This window comes from Nymphalis io, chromosome 5, assembly GCF_905147045.1.
Source record: "Nymphalis io chromosome 5, ilAglIoxx1.1, whole genome shotgun sequence".
Lineage (NCBI taxonomy): Eukaryota > Metazoa > Arthropoda > Insecta > Lepidoptera > Nymphalidae > Nymphalis > Nymphalis io.
Genome location: NC_065892.1, coordinates 11,780,406 through 11,803,925, shown reverse-complemented (window position 1 = coordinate 11,803,925; position 23,520 = coordinate 11,780,406). Strand labels below are relative to the sequence as shown.

At 27.8% G+C, this 23,520-nt stretch overlaps 1 long non-coding RNA gene and 1 pseudogene across 5 annotated transcripts in view; one reads left to right on the top strand and one right to left on the bottom strand.

Annotated features, from left to right (window-relative positions):
- Positions 1–1,461: 1,461 nt before the first annotated feature.
- LOC126768701 (heat shock protein 70 A1-like) lies at positions 1,462–2,391 on the bottom strand (annotated as a pseudogene).
- Positions 2,392–5,478: 3,087 nt separating this feature from the next.
- Positions 5,479–23,520, top strand: part of LOC126768759 (uncharacterized) — a 28,142-nt gene continuing 10,100 nt past the window's right edge. Inside the window, exons 1-3 of one of the 5 annotated variants that reach the window (XR_007669259.1) lie at positions 5,479–5,748; positions 21,606–21,778; positions 22,142–22,272. This is a non-coding gene — a long non-coding RNA (uncharacterized LOC126768759). Of the gene's footprint in view, positions 5,749–21,560; positions 21,779–22,141; positions 22,273–23,520 lie in introns of all 5 variants that reach the window. The other 4 variants (XR_007669258.1, XR_007669257.1, XR_007669260.1 and 1 more) reach the window with 4 other exon arrangements.

The window sequence follows — 23,520 nt, the reverse complement described above, 5'->3', positions numbered from 1 at the left end:
AAAAAAATTACCGAATCACTACTAGCTACTATATTTTTTAGAAGTATAAAACGTAATTAATATAAAATAATAATATTAACTTATCAAGAAATAAATAATTTAGTCACACCGTTTCTGCATCAAAAAAACTTGTGACATTTAAGATCATAGATAGGTATATTATATTAAAATAAAATTATATGGAAAATGGAGAAATAAAAAACAAAATTTATTTTAGCAATGCATGATCATCTGTTGGGTTTGCAATGCTAATGGTGATAATAAATTAACTTGAGATCTATGTTTACATTTTACACTAACTATAAAACTTTAATATAGGAACCAAATCAAACAACACCTAACATAAATCAACAATAATTCTATTTTTAATTTAATCAACTTCTTTTACCAACGGTTCCGAATGTTTATCACCAGCACGTTGTTGGAAACCGCCGAGTGCTGTTCCTGCATTTGCATTAGCTCCATGTATTTTACTCATCGCAGGCATACTCGCTGTATTTCTTTTAGCTTATGTTCGTACTCTTCCTTATCTGCTAGTGCGTTTTTAACAAGTTACTTCAAAACGTCATCACATTCGCGTCGGGCCATTTGTTTGTCCTACTCACTCAGCTTTTCGCCAGCCTCAACCAGAGCCTGTTTTACGTTAATTCCAGCTGGTTGCTGGCAGATCATCCTCTTCTTTACATTGCTCTGCTTCGGATACCATATGGTCAATTTCAGCTTGAGATAGTCATCATTTTTCATTCTTGATTATAATATTCTTGCTACGACCCGTCCTTTTCTCCTTGTCAGAGACATTGAGAATGCTATTCGCGTCAAGATCAAACGTTACATTGATTTTCGGGATACCACGAGGCGCTGGTAGAATGCAAGTTAAGTTGAAGCGACGTAGTGAATTATTCTCCTAGGTCATTGCACGCTCACCTTCATATATCTGCACGGTTGCAGCTGTCTGATTGCCACAGTTGGTATGTAGTGAACGTCTGCGTTTATCTACACGGAATTTTAGCGTTTTTTTTCTATATTTTTTGTCATAACGCCTCCCGCGGTTTCAGAACCGAGTGATAACGGTGCTATGTCCAATAGAACGTCTTGAATTTTACGGACTGCTTCGACTGGATTTATTGAAAAGTTTTGTAGCATGCTTTGTATTTTCAGAATACGGGTAGAACCGCCCACCAAGTCGATATGTGGATAGCTCTTGTCCATTTTCGCATCTTTCAGTGCTTTCTTGTCTGGTTCTAACGTACCGCGAAATATTTCGGAGTTCAATTCCTCAAATCGTTCTCGCGATACTCTTGTATAGAAATTGATTCCTTCATACAGAGCATCGATCTCAATTTTTGTTTCCGTACTTGATGATAATGTCCGCTTCGCTCGCCCCGCTGCGGTTCGTAACAGACGAAGAGCTCGTGAATTATAACAAATGTATTTTTTGTATTTTCGTTTAAATTCGTTTGCTTAATGGCTTACGAGCCTGTTGTCGACGCCACCAAGATGTGTATCACCGGCTATAGCTTGAAGCAATGAACCATCGTCGATGGTCAGAATGCAGACGTCGTATGTGCCACCGACGAGATCAAATATCAATACATTTCGCTCGCCTTTGAGATTTTTATCCATACCGTAGTCTACAGCAGCAGGTTCATTGATAATTCGCAGAACGTTGAGACCGGCAATCGCGAACGCGTCCTTCGTAGTTTGGCGTTGGGAGTCATTAAAGTACGCCGGAACCGTAACTATAGCATCAAGAATAGGCATGCATGAGTAAGCTTCGGCTGTTGCCTTCATTTTCGTTAGTACCATGCTGCTGACTTGTTCTGGAGCGAATAGTTTTGTTTCTCCTTTGAATTTTATTTGAATTTTGGGTTTACCAGCATCGTTAACAACTTTGAATGGCCAGTGCTGCATGTTCTGTTGTATTTTTGGATCATCATATTTGCGGCCAATCAAACGCTTTGCATCAAACACCGTGTTGTTGGGATAAGAGCTACCTGATTCTTCGCTGTGTCGCCAATGTGTCGTTCAGTATTCGGAAATGCGAAGTATGATGGTGTAGTTCGATTTCCTTGGTCATTTGCGATAATTTCTACGTTTCCATGTTGCCAAACAACAAAAAACTGGTGGTAGGGCTTTGTGCAAGCTCGTCTGGGTAGGTACCACCCACTCATCAGATATTCTACCGCAAAACAGCAATACTTAATATTGTTGTGTTCCGGTTTGAAGGGTGAGTGAGCCAGTGTAATTACAGGCACAAGGGACATAAAATCTTAGTTCCCAAGGTTGGTGGCGCATTGGTGATGTAAGCAATGGTTAACATTTCTTACAATGCTAATGTCTAAGGGCGTTTGGTGACCACTTACCATCAGGTGGCCCATATGCTCGTCCGCCTTCCTATTCTATAAAAAAAAAAGAGTATGAAGTGCCCAAATAAATCCAATTGCTGGCCTTTTTAATTTATTTTATTTTTTTAACGTAAACACTATACTTAACAAAACCGGTTAAATGAATAATCAATATTTTTAGGGGTTACCACCCTGTTCACGCCTTCACTTTGCTTTACTTTTTTTCAAATAATGAATGCTTTGCCGCGCTTGCTGGCTGTTTAGATAGCTAGCGAATCTGATTCTATTACGTTCTAGAAACTAAGGCGTGTCAACCAATAAGGTGTAAGTAAGGGTAGAACTTTCAGGAATGTTACATCAGCTAACCAATAACATCACGAGCTCTTAATAGAACACTGTAGAAATATTTTCATCATAAGGGGTAGCTATGTGAAAGAATAAGACGGATATATTATACTACATTTACCGCAATGTAATAATGGTAGTGATCAATATAGTACGGGAGGGGAAAAAGTGTTACAAGGAATAATTATTTTACAAGTTTATAGGGAGTTCTTAGTAAAATATTTTAACTAAATAAACATATTGTGAATTATAAACACAACGTTTATTATTATTTTGAATTAAGTAAGTAATGTAGACAAGTCTTATCTAAGATATTTTTTTCTTCATAATTTAATTCAATTACTAAAAATTTGTTAAAATTTTTTATTCATGATAAACAAAATAAATTTTTTCGCGTAGATAATACGTACAGAAATCTAATTAATGGTATTTAATAATTAATTAAAATTTATTAATGTACCCTTATCACATAATATAAGTTTTATTAAAAATTTTTGTGCAGACGGTCTCACGGTATCTACTTAACGTCGCCGACGAAATTCCTACATACTAGTTCTAGCCATAATAGAAGTACCAAGAAACCTTACCTTGCTTTACATTCGCACGACTGTTTACACATAAACCCTCCGAATTGTAGTACTACCTACCTCGGACTAGTGTTAGACTGCAGATTTAATTGGGGTAAACACATTGAAAATATATGCGACATGGTCAGGACAATCATGGCAAAATTATATTTAGCAAACGGCAAAAACTTTTGAAACTGCCTTATAATTATACACTATTCTTATGGATAGTGTTGTATCATATGATCTCAGTGTGTTTAATCGGTCAGTCAAAACCCACCTAGCTAAAAGGCTCAATATACAAAAGAGAGAAAACTTTAAAAATAATAAACAAAACGACAATGAAGAAGTGCTCGAAATTGTAAAGAACTGTTAGTATAAAAAAAAAAGTTAAGCAGTTCTTTGTAAAAATGATTTCAACTACAATAAAATCTGAATACCACATAAAATCACAATAAGGGCTATATCCACATATATTAATGAAAAACTAACTACAAACTATCTTCTATCAAAGGTAATAAACAATCTACCATTAGATTTTAGATCAAAATTAAAGTTATAACTAAATATATTATTAATATTGTATTGAATATTATATAAGCTCATTTTAGTAATATATATATATATATATATACATACTGAAATATATAGTACATACACACGTATACATCAATATTATAATAATATATAACTTCACATCATAAAACAACACTACCAAAACATACAATTTACATAAAATTTACAATCTTACCTAAAACAGCCTCTATATTATGAGTATAATCCTAATTACCTAATACTTTTATGTTAATATTTAGTAATAATAATGTTTTATATTGTAAGTATGCCTGTGGGTAGACATGGGTGTTCATACATATATACTAACAATATTAAATAAGAGAGCTCGCCTGTCTATTATGTCGTTTTACTTTTTTTATATATGTTTGATATGGGTGTATAAATAACCTCTTCCCGAATCTTATTCCTGCATGAATAAATGCTTTAAATTATTTATAAATTTTACAGAAAAATGTATGTATTGCAAATTTTATTATAAAATATAATATTATTATTTTATAATGTTAATAAACCTCCAATTTAGAGGTATATTTAATGATTTAGAAAAGCAACAACGTATTACACGTTGAGTGAGTTTGAATTATTTAACAAATTATATGGAAAAAAGGAAATATGTAGTGGCAGCACTGTGTATGCGCCATTATTTTCGCCTCCCCCTCGCAGATGACCTAGTCGGTATTGATCGTCGTAAGTTGAAATACTTTTGTCTCTTTTTGCGTTATGTATAATCTAAGAGTCGATAGCAATTTCAACAATTTATCGAATCAATTTTGTTAATATTGTAACAGATACTAATTAACTTTGTAATAATTATTTATAGAGTTGAAAAATACTTACAGTTTTCTGCGGGCTTATGAATTTAAATAATAAAAAATAACTTTACAGAAAATAACTATGACGATCATAATACAAAGTTAAAAGTAAAAGCTAAGAGTAGTATTTTTCTGGCCTCTAATTTACCTTTCTCTCTATAGAAAAAAACCCGATTGGATGTTGCTTTGTGTTGTCAATGTGTTATATGTTATATGTGAAGAAAACAATTATATGTGTAGAAAAATTATGTACTTTTAGTAGGTAAAGGTAACTTAAAAAAAGGACAGAGAATTTGGGTTTCAACTGGTTTTAGTGTTTTAATTCAGGAACAATTTATTGGCCTAAAGACTTATTTAAGATATTTTTATTGAAAATATTTAATTGCTATTATTTTTAGAACTTGCTTGTAGTTCAATCATAATATTATATAATGCTTGATTTCTTTATTAGTCCTTAATTTTTGTTAAGCATATATTTATTTTATTTTGATTCATTAGGATCTCCAACAAGGAATACACATCACAAGCTTAAATTACATATACGAGATATAAACATAAATTTTTATATATATTTTATACAATAAAACTTTAACATAACTTATCTCCTAGAGTATATGGTGCAGTGGAACATTCTAGAATCTCATTCTATGTCGCTCACACATTTAGTTCTATCTCTTTCGCTCGAACAAAGAAATTTCTAGAAGGGTAATGCTACCAGTTTAAAAGAATACTCTTCATGCGCTATAACCCAGCTTGCAACAGACGTCTTTAATTTATACGCCTTATATTATCCGTAGGGTGTCAAGTGTCTGGTATATAAGCGATTTAACCCTGTGTGGGCCACCATTCCTTTACCATTAGTTTAGTGGCGAGGTTCTATTAGTAACGTAATAAATTTTAGAATAATTTAGTATTAGGGTAAAGATATTTTAAAATTAAAATGTAGTAGTAATTAAACTAAATTCCATAAAATGTTATGGAATTCGGAGTTTCTATGAAAGGTGGCAAGTTAGGAATCTAAGATGGCAGAGTCATCGCCCGGTTGATCGCGTATCCTTGATTGTTGAATCTATCAGAGGGAAGTTACAAGGATAAAGACGTAAGGTGGGTACTATTTTAACATATTATTTTTAAAAGATTACTTATCTCGGTTCAGGCGTAGTTCAACTAAGTACCTAATTGCGTCGTAATTTGACCTTGACGCGAGTACAAAGTCGATGTTATTATTCCGTTGTATTTATGAAGCTATAGGAATATTTAATTTTGAAGTTTTTTTTGTCCTGAAGACGTCATCGCAGGGAAACGCCCGAAAAAATGTCTTTTTTTTAAGGTGATTAATATTTAGTCTATGAGATATGACTTCACTAAATGTCATTTATGTAAAATTACTAAAATTTAAAAGTATACTTTTGCTCAATTAAGTCAACTAAAATTATTAATATTAATTTGGACAGTTGACGTGCGTGTGCATTGTATTATGTACCTACGTGACAGCTGCGTCGATCGGTAACTCTGTACTTGGCATGATTATTATTTCGAAATGATACGACCGGTTAACAAATACATAACAAAAAAGGCAGAACCGCTGCTTAAAATAAAAATCTGATGATAAAATTTTATATGCTATATATTGTCATATACTAATTCGGCTATTGTAAATATTTGCTTGTAATTTGATGAATATTTTACGATATTGTAATTTATATAATTACCATATTATAAAGATAAAACGTCATAAACAGCTTATACGAATTTTAATGAATCGTTTCAATTGCACATTAGTAACCGATCGTTTTTGAATTACGAATAATATTGAGGCGTCACGTCACATAAATACATTTGCAAGACAGTGGCATAGCATGTTGGGGTTGTCGGAGGGTGCGGGGGGGGGCGAAGGGTGCGGTCCTCCCTAGCGGCGCAGGGTGTGGTCCGCCTAGGCGGAAAAGGGTGAGACCGAGAGGCACATGGGCGGGGTGGAATTTCATAGGTGGCGGTAAAAAAAATGCTTACCAATTATATTCAATATTAGTCGATTGCAAAATTTGGAATCTGCACCAGGTCCTAGTGAGCCACTATTGAGAGACCCTAGTATTCATAAGAATTTTGTAGGGATGCTATTTTTTTGGTTAGGTCCGGTTACTAATCAAGACAATTAATGCACCTTAAAATTAATAATAGTGCTGAAAAACTATGTTAAGTCTTAATTTTATTATCAGTAGTTTCTTAAAATCTGACCATCGAATTTGTTTGAATTAATTAGTACCTACTTTGATTTGTGACGAGTTGCTTAGTAAATAATTTTATTTAGTTACAAATTTTCTTATCTAAAGAGCAATAATTTGCAGCAGAAATAAGAATATTAGGTGTTTGTAGTTTTCTAGCAAAATCGGATAATTCTATAAATTCTCGTCGAATTTTTAAATTTATATCAGCACTAGTAATTGCCACTTATATTTACAAAATGCAATGACAACCAAACGTCTAAATGTTCGTATTTTAATTAAAGTGTAATAACAATAAATATAATTCAACAAACACAAGTAAATATGAATAAAATATAATTTTTTTTTACATCTATCATCTTAATAAATTAAAATGTTTATTAAATCGAAAGACAAATAATATGATAAGCCAAAATTATGTTATTGATATTATTGATTATATACAGAGGCTTAAAATGTACATTGAATGGCAGATGCATTCAGTTTTAGACTTATCATACATATTATTGCTTAAAAAAATGGTATTTCATTAATATTTAATCAAATGGCCCGTGTCATACATTACAATTTGGAATTTATTATAATATACATAATAATTACTAAGAAGTAAAAGTTAAGATTTTCATAAGCTATATAACCTACAAATAATTGAAATGAATTAATGATTTTAAGTTCAGAAGATCATTGCAAAGTGCTCAGCAAATGGACATTTCATTAAATGAAAACAAATAAATAAATGAAAAGAATTACAAATCTCAATGCAATGACCGTTTCATATAGTATAAGGACGTAGTAGTCACACTATCGGATATTGTAAAAAATATTTAATTACAATGCTAATAGATGTTATATTACAAGTTTAAATGCAATTGACATTACAGGATAAGGACGTCTCATATTCAATGAAATAATAAAAAATATCAATGCAGTGACCGTTTCATATAGGATAAGGACGTAGAAGTCACACTATAAGATACTATAAAAATAAATATGTTTATAATGATATTATATAGTAAATTACAAATCTTAATGCAATTGACATTACAGGATAAGGACGTCTCATATTCAATGAAATAATAAAAAATATCAATGCAGTGACCGTTTCATATAGGATAAGGACGTAGTAGTCACACTATAAGATACTATAAAAATAAATATGTTTATAATGATATTATATAGTAAATTACAAATCTTAATGCAATTGACATTACAGGATAAGGACGTCTCATATTCAATGAAATAATAAAAAATATCAATGCAGTGACCGTTTCATATAGGATAAGGACGTAGAAGTCACACTATAAGATACTATAAAAATAAATATGTTTATAATGATATTATATAGTAAATTACAAATCTTAATGCAATTGACATTACAGGATAAGGACGTCTCATATTCAATGAAATAATAAAAAATATCAATGCAGTGACCGTTTCATATAGGATAAGGACGTAGTAGTCACACTATAAGATACTATAAAAATAAATATGTTTATAATGATATTATATAGTAAATTACAAATCTTAATGCAATTGACATTACAGGATAAGGACGTCTCATATTCAATGAAATAATAAAAAATATCAATGCAGTGACCGTTTCATATAGGATAAGGACGTAGAAGTCACACTATAAGATACTATAAAAATAAATATGTTTATAATGATATTATATAGTAAATTACAAATCTTAATGCAATTGACATTACAGGATAAGGACGTCTCATATTCAATGAAATAATAAAAAATATCAATGCAGTGACCGTTTCATATAGGATAAGGACGTAGAAGTCACACTATAAGATACTATAAAAATAAATATGTTTATAATGATATTATATAGTAAATTACAAATCTTAATGCAATTGACATTACAGGATAAGGACGTCTCATATTCAATGAAATAATAAAAAATATCAATGCAGTGACCGTTTCATATAGGATAAGGACGTAGTAGTCACACTATAAGATACTATAAAAATAAATATGTTTATAATGATATTATATAGTAAATTACAAATCTTAATGCAATTGACATTACAGGATAAGGACGTCTCATATTCAATGAAATAATAAAAAATATCAATGCAGTGACCGTTTCATATAGGATAAGGACGTAGAAGTCACACTATAAGATACTATAAAAATAAATATGTTTATAATGATATTATATAGTAAATTACAAATCTTAATGCAATTGACATTACAGGATAAGGACGTCTCATATTCAATGAAATAATAAAAAATATCAATGCAGTGACCGTTTCATATAGGATAAGGACGTAGAAGTCACACTATAAGATACTATAAAAATAAATATGTTTATAATGATATTATATAGTAAATTACAAATCTTAATGCAATTGACATTACAGGATAAGGACGTCTCATATTCAATGAAATAATAAAAAATATCAATGCAGTGACCGTTTCATATAGGATAAGGACGTAGAAGTCACACTATAAGATACTATAAAAATAAATATGTTTATAATGATATTATATAGTAAATTACAAATCTAAATGCAATTGACATTACAGGATAAGGACGTCTCATATTCAATGAAATAATAAAAAATATCAATGCAGTGACCGTTTCATATAGGATAAGGACGTAGAAGTCACACTATAAGATACTATAAAAATAAATATGTTTATAATGATATTATATAGTAAATTACAAATCTTAATGCAATTGACATTACAGGATAAGGACGTCTCATATTCAATGAAATAATAAAAAATATCAATGCATTGACCGTTTCATATAGTATAAGGACGTAGAAGTCACACTATAGAATATTATAAAAATAAATGTTTATAATAATATTATATAGTAAATTACAAATCTAAATGCAATTGACATTACAGGATAAGGACGTCTCATATTCAATAAAATAATAAAAAATATCAATGCAGTGACCGTTTCATATAGGATAAGGACGTAGAAGTCGCACTATAAGATACTATAAAAATAAATATGTTTATAATGATATTATATAGTAAATTACAAATCTTAATGCAATTGACATTACAGGATAAGGACGTCTCATATTCAATGAAATAATAAAAAATATCAATGCAGTGACCGTTTCATATAGGATAAGGACGTAGTAGTCACACTATAAGATACTATAAAAATAAATATGTTTATAATGATATTATATAGTAAATTACAAATCTTAATGCAATTGACATTACAGGATAAGGACGTCTCATATTCAATGAAATAATAAAAAATATCAATGCATTGACCGTTTCATATAGTATAAGGACGTAGAAGTCACACTATAGAATATTATAAAAATAAATATGTTTATAATAATATTATATAGTAAATTACAAATCTAAATGCAATTGACATTACAGGATAAGGACGTCTCATATTCAATAAAATAATAAAAAATATCAATGCAGTGACCGTTTCATATAGGATAAGGACGTAGAAGTCACACTATAAGATACTATAAAAATAAATATGTTTATAATGATATTATATAGTAAATTACAAATCTTAATGCAATTGACATTACAGGATAAGGACGTCTCATATTCAATGAAATAATAAAAAATATCAATGCAGTGACCGTTTCATATAGGATAAGGACGTAGAAGTCACACTATAAGATACTATAAAAATAAATATGTTTATAATGATATTATATAGTAAATTACAAATCTTAATGCAATTGACATTACAGGATAAGGACGTCTCATATTCAATGAAATAATAAAAAATATCAATGCATTGACCGTTTCATATAGTATAAGGACGTAGAAGTCACACTATAGAATATTATAAAAATAAATATGTTTATAATAATATTATATAGTAAATTACAAATCTTAATGCAATTGACATTACAGGATAAGGACGTCTCATATTCAATGAAATAATAAAAAATATCAATGCAGTGACCGTTTCATATAGGATAAGGACGTAGAAGTCACACTATAAGATACTATAAAAATAAATATGTTTATAATGATATTATATAGTAAATTACAAATCTTAATGCAATTGACATTACAGGATAAGGACGTCTCATATTCAATGAAATAATAAAAAATATCAATGCAGTGACCGTTTCATATAGGATAAGGACGTAGAAGTCACACTATAAGATACTATAAAAATAAATATGTTTATAATGATATTATATAGTAAATTACAAATCTTAATGCAATTGACATTACAGGATAAGGACGTCTCATATTCAATGAAATAATAAAAAATATCAATGCAGTGACCGTTTCATATAGGATAAGGACGTAGAAGTCACACTATAAGATACTATAAAAATAAATATGTTTATAATGATATTATATAGTAAATTACAAATCTAAATGCAATTGACATTACAGGATAAGGACGTCTCATATTCAATGAAATAATAAAAAATATCAATGCAGTGACCGTTTCATATAGGATAAGGACGTAGAAGTCACACTATAAGATACTATAAAAATAAATATGTTTATAATGATATTATATAGTAAATTACAAATCTTAATGCAATTGACATTACAGGATAAGGACGTCTCATATTCAATGAAATAATAAAAAATATCAATGCATTGACCGTTTCATATAGTATAAGGACGTAGAAGTCACACTATAGAATATTATAAAAATAAATGTTTATAATAATATTATATAGTAAATTACAAATCTAAATGCAATTGACATTACAGGATAAGGACGTCTCATATTCAATAAAATAATAAAAAATATCAATGCAGTGACCGTTTCATATAGGATAAGGACGTAGAAGTCACACTATAAGATACTATAAAAATAAATATGTTTATAATGATATTATATAGTAAATTACAAATCTTAATGCAATTGACATTACAGGATAAGGACGTCTCATATTCAATGAAATAATAAAAAATATCAATGCATTGACCGTTTCATATAGTATAAGGACGTAGAAGTCACACTATAGAATATTATAAAAATAAATATGTTTATAATAATATTATATAGTAAATTACAAATCTAAATGCAATTGACATTACAGGATAAGGACGTCTCATATTCAATGAAATAATAAAAAATATCAATGCAGTGACCGTTTCATATAGGATAAGGACGTAGAAGTCACACTATAAGATACTATAAAAATAAATATGTTTATAATGATATTATATAGTAAATTACAAATCTTAATGCAATTGACATTACAGGATAAGGACGTCTCATATTCAATGAAATAATAAAAAATATCAATGCATTGACCGTTTCATATAGTATAAGGACGTAGAAGTCACACTATAGAATATTATAAAAATAAATATGTTTATAATAATATTATATAGTAAATTACAAATCTAAATGCAATTGACATTACAGGATAAGGACGTCTCATATTCAATGAAATAATAAAAAATATCAATGCAGTGACCGTTTCATATAGGATAAGGACGTAGTAGTCACACTATAAGATACTATAAAAATAAATATGTTTATAATGATATTATATAGTAAATTACAAATCTTAATGCAATTGACATTACAGGATAAGGACGTCTCATATTCAATGAAATAATAAAAAATATCAATGCAGTGACCGTTTCATATAGTATAAGGACGTAGAAGTCACACTATAGAATATTATAAAAATAAATGTTTATAATAATATTATATAGTAAATTACAAATCTAAATGCAATTGACATTACAGGATAAGGACGTCTCATATTCAATGAAATAATAAAAAATATCAATGCAGTGACCGTTTCATATAGGATAAGGACGTAGAAGTCACACTATAAGATACTATAAAAATAAATATGTTTATAATGATATTATATAGTAAATTACAAATCTTAATGCAATTGACATTACAGGATAAGGACGTCTCATATTCAATGAAATAATAAAAAATATCAATGCAGTGACCGTTTCATATAGGATAAGGACGTAGTAGTCACACTATAAGATACTATAAAAATAAATATGTTTATAATGATATTATATAGTAAATTACAAATCTTAATGCAATTGACATTACAGGATAAGGACGTCTCATATTCAATGAAATAATAAAAAATATCAATGCAGTGACCGTTTCATATAGGATAAGGACGTAGAAGTCACACTATAAGATACTATAAAAATAAATATGTTTATAATGATATTATATAGTAAATTACAAATCTTAATGCAATTGACATTACAGGATAAGGACGTCTCATATTCAATGAAATAATAAAAAATATCAATGCAGTGACCGTTTCATATAGGATAAGGACGTAGAAGTCACACTATAAGATACTATAAAAATAAATATGTTTATAATGATATTATATAGTAAATTACAAATCTTAATGCAATTGACATTACAGGATAAGGACGTCTCATATTCAATGAAATAATAAAAAATATCAATGCAGTGACCGTTTCATATAGGATAAGGACGTAGAAGTCACACTATAGAATATTATAAAAATAAATATGTTTATAATAATATTATATAGTAAATTACAAATCTAAATGCAATTGACATTACAGGATAAGGACGTCTCATATTCAATGAAATAATAAAAAATATCAATGCAGTGACCGTTTCATATAGGATAAGGACGTAGTAGTCACACTATAAGATACTATAAAAATAAATATGTTTATAATGATATTATATAGTAAATTACAAATCTTAATGCAATTGACATTACAGGATAAGGACGTCTCATATTCAATGAAATAATAAAAAATATCAATGCAGTGACCGTTTCATATAGGATAAGGACGTAGAAGTCACACTATAAGATACTATAAAAATAAATATGTTTATAATGATATTATATAGTAAATTACAAATCTTAATGCAATTGACATTACAGGATAAGGACGTCTCATATTCAATGAAATAATAAAAAATATCAATGCAGTGACCGTTTCATATAGGATAAGGACGTAGAAGTCACACTATAAGATACTATAAAAATAAATATGTTTATAATGATATTATATAGTAAATTACAAATCTTAATGCAATTGACATTACAGGATAAGGACGTCTCATATTCAATGAAATAATAAAAAATATCAATGCAGTGACCGTTTCATATAGGATAAGGACGTAGAAGTCACACTATAGAATATTATAAAAATAAATATGTTTATAATAATATTATATAGTAAATTACAAATCTAAATGCAATTGACATTACAGGATAAGGACGTCTCATATTCAATGAAATAATAAAAAATATCAATGCAGTGACCGTTTCATATAGGATAAGGACGTAGTAGTCACACTATAAGATACTATAAAAATAAATATGTTTATAATGATATTATATAGTAAATTACAAATCTTAATGCAATTGACATTACAGGATAAGGACGTCTCATATTCAATGAAATAATAAAAAATATCAATGCAGTGACCGTTTCATATAGGATAAGGACGTAGAAGTCACACTATAAGATACTATAAAAATAAATATGTTTATAATGATATTATATAGTAAATTACAAATCTTAATGCAATTGACATTACAGGATAAGGACGTCTCATATTCAATGAAATAATAAAAAATATCAATGCAGTGACCGTTTCATATAGGATAAGGACGTAGAAGTCACACTATAAGATACTATAAAAATAAATATGTTTATAATGATATTATATAGTAAATTACAAATCTAAATGCAATTGACATTACAGGATAAGGACGTCTCATATTCAATGAAATAATAAAAAATATCAATGCAGTGACCGTTTCATATAGGATAAGGACGTAGAAGTCACACTATAAGATACTATAAAAATAAATATGTTTATAATGATATTATATAGTAAATTACAAATCTTAATGCAATTGACATTACAGGATAAGGACGTCTCATATTCAATGAAATAATAAAAAATATCAATGCATTGACCGTTTCATATAGTATAAGGACGTAGAAGTCACACTATAGAATATTATAAAAATAAATGTTTATAATAATATTATATAGTAAATTACAAATCTAAATGCAATTGACATTACAGGATAAGGACGTCTCATATTCAATAAAATAATAAAAAATATCAATGCAGTGACCGTTTCATATAGGATAAGGACGTAGAAGTCACACTATAAGATACTATAAAAATAAATATGTTTATAATGATATTATATAGTAAATTACAAATCTTAATGCAATTGACATTACAGGATAAGGACGTCTCATATTCAATGAAATAATAAAAAATATCAATGCAGTGACCGTTTCATATAGGATAAGGACGTAGTAGTCACACTATAAGATACTATAAAAATAAATATGTTTATAATGATATTATATAGTAAATTACAAATCTTAATGCAATTGACATTACAGGATAAGGACGTCTCATATTCAATGAAATAATAAAAAATATCAATGCATTGACCGTTTCATATAGTATAAGGACGTAGAAGTCACACTATAGAATATTATAAAAATAAATATGTTTATAATAATATTATATAGTAAATTACAAATCTAAATGCAATTGACATTACAGGATAAGGACGTCTCATATTCAATAAAATAATAAAAAATATCAATGCAGTGACCGTTTCATATAGGATAAGGACGTAGTAGTCACACTATAAGATACTATAAAAATAAATATGTTTATAATGATATTATATAGTAAATTACAAATCTTAATGCAATTGACATTACAGGATAAGGACGTCTCATATTCAATGAAATAATAAAAAATATCAATGCAGTGACCGTTTCATATAGGATAAGGACGTAGAAGTCACACTATAAGATACTATAAAAATAAATATGTTTATAATGATATTATATAGTAAATTACAAATCTTAATGCAATTGACATTACAGGATAAGGACGTCTCATATTCAATGAAATAATAAAAAATATCAATGCATTGACCGTTTCATATAGTATAAGGACGTAGAAGTCACACTATAGAATATTATAAAAATAAATATGTTTATAATAATATTATATAGTAAATTACAAATCTAAATGCAATTGACATTACAGGATAAGGACGTCTCATATTCAATGAAATAATAAAAAATATCAATGCAGTGACCGTTTCATATAGGATAAGGACGTAGAAGTCACACTATAAGATACTATAAAAATAAATATGTTTATAATGATATTATATAGTAAATTACAAATCTTAATGCAATTGACATTACAGGATAAGGACGTCTCATATTCAATGAAATAATAAAAAATATCAATGCATTGACCGTTTCATATAGTATAAGGACGTAGAAGTCACACTATAGAATATTATAAAAATAAATATGTTTATAATAATATTATATAGTAAATTACAAATCTAAATGCAATTGACATTACAGGATAAGGACGTCTCATATTCAATGAAATAATAAAAAATATCAATGCAGTGACCGTTTCATATAGGATAAGGACGTAGTAGTCACACTATAAGATACTATAAAAATAAATATGTTTATAATGATATTATATAGTAAATTACAAATCTTAATGCAATTGACATTACAGGATAAGGACGTCTCATATTCAATGAAATAATAAAAAATATCAATGCAGTGACCGTTTCATATAGTATAAGGACGTAGAAGTCACACTATAGAATATTATAAAAATAAATGTTTATAATAATATTATATAGTAAATTACAAATCTAAATGCAATTGACATTACAGGATAAGGACGTCTCATATTCAATAAAATAATAAAAAATATCAATGCAGTGACCGTTTCATATAGGATAAGGACGTAGAAGTCACACTATAAGATACTATAAAAATAAATATGTTTATAATGATATTATATAGTAAATTACAAATCTTAATGCAATTGACATTACAGGATAAGGACGTCTCATATTCAATGAAATAATAAAAAATATCAATGCAGTGACCGTTTCATATAGGATAAGGACGTAGAAGTCACACTATAAGATACTATAAAAATAAATATGTTTATAATGATATTATATAGTAAATTACAAATCTTAATGCAATTGACATTACAGGATAAGGACGTCTCATATTCAATGAAATAATAAAAAATATCAATGCAGTGACCGTTTCATATAGGATAAGGACGTAGAAGTCACACTATAAGATACTATAAAAATAAATATGTTTATAATGATATTATATAGTAAATTACAAATCTTAATGCAATTGACATTACAGGATAAGGACGTCTCATATTCAATGAAATAATAAAAAATATCAATGCAGTGACCGTTTCATATAGGATAAGGACGTAGTAGTCACACTATAAGATACTATAAAAATAAATATGTTTATAATGATATTATATAGTAAATTACAAATCTTAATGCAATTGACATTACAGGATAAGGACGTCTCATATTCAATGAAATAATAAAAAATATCAATGCAGTGACCGTTTCATATAGGATAAGGACGTAGAAGTCACACTATAAGATACTATAAAAATAAATATGTTTATAATGATATTATATAGTAAATTACAAATCTTAATGCAATTGACATTACAGGATAAGGACGTCTCATATTCAATGAAATAATAAAAAATATCAATGCAGTGACCGTTTCATATAGGATAAGGACGTAGAAGTCACACTATAAGATACTATAAAAATAAATATGTTTATAATGATATTATATAGTAAATTACAAATCTTAATGCAATTGACATTACAGGATAAGGACGTCTCATATTCAATGAAATAATAAAAAATATCAATGCAGTGACCGTTTCATATAGGATAAGGACGTAGAAGTCACACTATAGAATATTATAAAAATAAATATGTTTATAATAATATTATATAGTAAATTACAAATCTAAATGCAATTGACATTACAGGATAAGGACGTCTCATATTCAATGAAATAATAAAAAATATCAATGCAGTGACCGTTTCATATAGGATAAGGACGTAGTAGTCACACTATAAGATACTATAAAAATAAATATGTTTATAATGATATTATATAGTAAATTACAAATCTTAATGCAATTGACATTACAGGATAAGGACGTCTCATATTCAATGAAATAATAAAAAATATCAATGCAGTGACCGTTTCATATAGGATAAGGACGTAGAAGTCACACTATAAGATACTATAAAAATAAATATGTTTATAATGATATTATATAGTAAATTACAAATCTTAATGCAATTGACATTACAGGATAAGGACGTCTCATATTCAATGAAATAATAAAAAATATCAATGCAGTGACCGTTTCATATAGGATAAGGACGTAGAAGTCACACTATAAGATACTATAAAAATAAATATGTTTATAATGATATTATATAGTAAATTACAAATCTTAATGCAATTGACATTACAGGATAAGGACGTCTCATATTCAATGAAATAATAAAAAATATCAATGCAGTGACCGTTTCATATAGGATAAGGACGTAGAAGTCACACTATAGAATATTATAAAAATAAATATGTTTATAATAATATTATATAGTAAATTACAAATCTTAATGCAATTGACATTACAGGATAAGGACGTCTCATATTCAATGAAATAATAAAAAATATCAATGCAGTGACCGTTTCATATAGGATAAGGACGTAGTAGTCACACTATAAGATACTATAAAAATAAATATGTTTATAATGATATTATATAGTAAATTACAAATCTTAATGCAATTGACATTACAGGATAAGGACGTCTCATATTCAATGAAATAATAAAAAATATCAATGCAGTGACCGTTTCATATAGGATAAGGACGTAGAAGTCACACTATAAGATACTATAAAAATAAATATGTTTATAATGATATTATATAGTAAATTACAAATCTTAATGCAATTGACATTACAGGATAAGGACGTCTCATATTCAATGAAATAATAAAAAATATCAATGCAGTGACCGTTTCATATAGGATAAGGACGTAGTAGTCACACTATAAGATACTATAAAAATAAATATGTTTATAATGATATTATATAGTAAATTACAAATCTTAATGCAATTGACATTACAGGATAAGGACGTCTCATATTCAATGAAATAATAAAAAATATCAATGCAGTGACCGTTTCATATAGGATAAGGACGTAGAAGTCACACTATAAGATACTATAAAAATAAATATGTTTATAATGATATTATATAGTAAATTACAAATCTTAATGCAATTGACATTACAGGATAAGGACGTCTCATATTCAATGAAATAATAAAAAATATCAATGCAGTGACCGTTTCATATAGGATAAGGACGTAGTAGTCACACTATAAGATACTATAAAAATAAATATGTTTATAATGATATTATATAGTAAATTACAAATCTTAATGCAATTGACATTACAGGATAAGGACGTCTCATATTCAATGAAATAATAAAAAATATCAATGCAGTGACCGTTTCATATAGGATAAGGACGTAGTAGTCACACTATAAGATACTATAAAAATAAATATGTTTATAATGATATTATATAGTAAATTACAAATCTTAATGCAATTGACATTACAGGATAAGGACGTCTCATATTCAATGAAATAATAAAAAATATCAATGCAGTGACCGTTTCATATAGGATAAGGACGTAGAAGTCACACTATAAGATACTATAAAAATAAATATGTTTATAATGATATTATATAGTAAATTACAAATCTTAATGCAATTGACATTACAGGATAAGGACGTCTCATATTCAATGAAATAATAAAAAATATCAATGCAGTGACCGTTTCATATAGGATAAGGACGTAGTAGTCACACTATAAGATACTATAAAAATAAATATGTTTATAATGATATTATATAGTAAATTACAAATCTTAATGCAATTGACATTACAGGATAAGGACGTCTCATATTCAATGAAATAATAAAAAATATCAATGCAGTGACCGTTTCATATAGGATAAGGACATAGTAGTCACACTATCTGATATTGTAAAATATATTTAACTGTAATGCTAATCGAAGGTAATGGATTTAAAAGAAATAAAAACTATAATATTTGCGAAACTTTATTTAAACTTTTAATATTATAATTATAATAAGACACATAATCGCTTATAAATAAATCATATGTAATCAATATGGATAGTTAAGTTTAAACTTATATTATTTGACGTATAAAATTAAACGCTGCCACGAACGTTTTAGTACATTATGTTTAACTATATCACAATCGTATGCAAGCTGTTTATGACGTTATGATTACGCCTATTAAAAGCGGATGACTTCTTACAATTTATTTATATGAAATAACCTTCATGAGACAAGATTTCTTTAGTGCGATACAAAAGAGAGATTATTTCATTGGTTCGCGTTGCCTTTGTAAAATATTAATTATAATTAAGCGTAATTATGGTTAAATACAATAACACAATGGAAAGAATTATTTCTATATATACAGTATATATCTGTATGACAAATCAACCATATTAATATATTGTTTTTAATTATTAGGAAAACTCAATATCATTGTAATTTTTATTTTGTATATATTTAGTCTGAATTGAAAAAAACCGATCGACATTAAGACATTTATATATATATATATATATATATAGAGACGTTGATATTATATAGTTTAGAAATTAGTGCTAGTAGTTTTTAGTTTATTGGTCTCGCAAAGAGTTATGACAACATTAGTTCAATTATTCTTTTTAAATAAAATAATAACCACAAGTCAATAAGATCACATATTTAATATGTTTAATTTAGGATGAATATTTTTTTAACTAAACCGATCGGGGCCCAAGACCTAATTATACACATTTCTAGTCAATTTAAATTTTCAAATATCATGTGACTAATTATGATCACATATCTTAGTAATATGACATATTGTGCTTAATCATTAACAGCCTTACTTTTAAAGTTAATGAACACGAGCTATCTTTCTGATCTAATTTTTTTAAAAGAAATTGACATTGCTATATTAATCATCCCCAAACTAATTTAAGTAAAACCGTAGTACCAGAATAGGTGATTAATGTAGTATTATTTAAAAACCATGAAAAATAATTAAAAAACATATATGCAATGGTCAAAATCATTAAGCAAAAACAGTGTAAAACTTGGTATTTGCAAATAAATTATACACATAATAAAAAGTAAATCAGGGGGTAATTTTTACATTATGACGTATCTATTTTTTTAAGTTATAAATTAAGATTGTATAGGTGTAAGTTAAGCAAATATTTATTTATAAAACATGTCATTAAACATTTACCATAAATAGGATTTATTTATAGGAAATAATTACATTCGTAAGGATTGTATTTTTAAACAATAAAAGTAATAACTCTTCTCAAATGAAGGTATTTTTACTTAAATTATAGGGACGTAATACAACACGCATTAGAGGTTAATTTGGTAGGAATTCCTTGATGAATTAAATTGATTTTTACACAAGTGTAGGGCAATTAAAAATTGACGAAAATAACCGAATCAAAATAAAAAACGTTATTAAATAAAACAATAATAACATTCTTTCGATAATTAAACAAATACTTATATAGATCAAAACATTAATGAAATTTGCTATCATGTCAAATTGACATGTACATAAAAAATATGTAGCACAATACGAAAGTGGAATCGCAACAAAAAATATACTATGAGATCTAAAATTAATGCATATTAAAACTTACTTCTTCGTGATCACAATTTTATAAGTTTTAAACTAATGTATTTTGATTTTATTATATTTCAGGATTATTTTTATATTTATTAACCATTACCAACGCTTCTTCTGCAGACTCGGTTTAACTCATCGAACAACATGGCAGGTCGATTACGTCCTTACATTAGGCCAGTACTTTAGCAGATCAAAAAAGTATTTAAATGGCTCGCGTCGGTAACGCTAAGGAATACGTCCGGTCTTCGGTGTAGAAACGTCCCCGTTTAGGGATCTTTCTAGTTGGTACGCAGGTATTGATAAATTTTATCTTATAGATGACATTTTAAAAAAAAATACTCATTAGATATTCACATTATTATTAATAAAACTATAAACGTCTTTAAGCTACGTTCTCCGATACATTAAATGAAAATACATATTTAAAATTTTATTTCAATTGTAAAATTTATTATTGTTGAATAATTATTACAAAAATGTAATCTATGTTAAATCGGGAATTGAAAACTACAAATAATAGACGTTCTTTACTTAGAATGATTGTAACTAAAAGTCCGTTTAGATCAGTTTGACGGTCATAACACATGCATATTAGCATTTGACACATTAGTTGTAAGGATTGATTACAGTAATGGTTGTCGTCGATTGATTTTCAGATGTTTAGTTGGAGCTACAGGCAGGCTTGTTCGCTATGTATCACGGTAGCCACGAGATAGCTAAAGCTCTTAGTTGCGATCATTATACTCCTAACTTGAGTTAGCGATTACTGGCTGAAATAGTTACTTTTGTAAGTTTCGGATACATCATATTCAATTACATTTATAAATTACAAAATAAGCTTGTATTTACATTATATATATATATAATATTTAATATTGTTATTGTAACTGAAGATTATATCTTTAGGTCTTAATTCAATATATATTATTTTTAGAATACTATAATCGTACATGAATTATTACATACGAGTTTAAGGTTAGTTATCACCAAATGAGGCCATGAGAACCATAGTGGCCTAGTTCAATGGACAAGCTTTTTGAGTACCATAGAAAATAGAAACAGTATTTTTTTAATCAACTAGCACTCTTAAGAATACATACTTTTTATTACTTTTATGTTTTATTTGACCTATTAAAGTTCCAATTTATGATTTTAATAGTGAGAAAATAGCTTTTTTGCTATTTTTCTACATTTTATACACAGATAGGCCACTTTGGCAGTAGGTTTTTGGCAAAAGGTTAGAAAAAAACACTTACTAAAAAAAGCAACATCAACAGCAATAATAATAAAGGTATTCTTAGTCACTATCAATGTCATCCTCAACATCTATGACATTTCTTGCCGACACATTATCTTTGATACTGGTATAAAAGCTGTGATGCACTGGAGGTATAAAAGGCAAAAGATCTAATAAGTCCTTTTTTTCTCACAACTTACGGGTTTTCCATCAGGGTATAAAGGATCCAGCTTAATACCAGTCAAATCTGTAGAGCCCCTTTTCTTTAAATCTACATTTTCAAATAAAACATCTTCATTATTAGAATATTTAAAAAATAATTTAAATGGATGCATATATTTGGATCGATTGGATCGAACTCAATGGGGCGCAAGGGATATATTCTTGCAGATCTGAATCCACTTGCTGCTTTTTGAAGGTTACTGCATCGATTAAAAGCATTCTTAATCAATTCTACTATGTCGTATTGTGTGATGGGCTGTCCAAATCGATCCGCCATGTGATTCTCACATTCTTGATTGTATGCTGTCTTGATAGGGCCAAAATATGTCAAGTCCAAAGGTTGAAGTTTATGTGAGGTGTGCGGTGGCAAAGTCAGCATAATGATTCCATGTTCTCTGCATAGTGAATAAGCATCAAGACTTATGTGGCTTTCATTGTTATCCAATATGAGCAACACAGGATCTTCTTTTGAAGGCTTTGCATATGAAATGAAGTGGTGTAGCCAATCAACAAAAAGAATTTCATTTATCCATCCAGAGTCTGACACAGCTCCGTAGTGGCGAATTTTTTTTATGG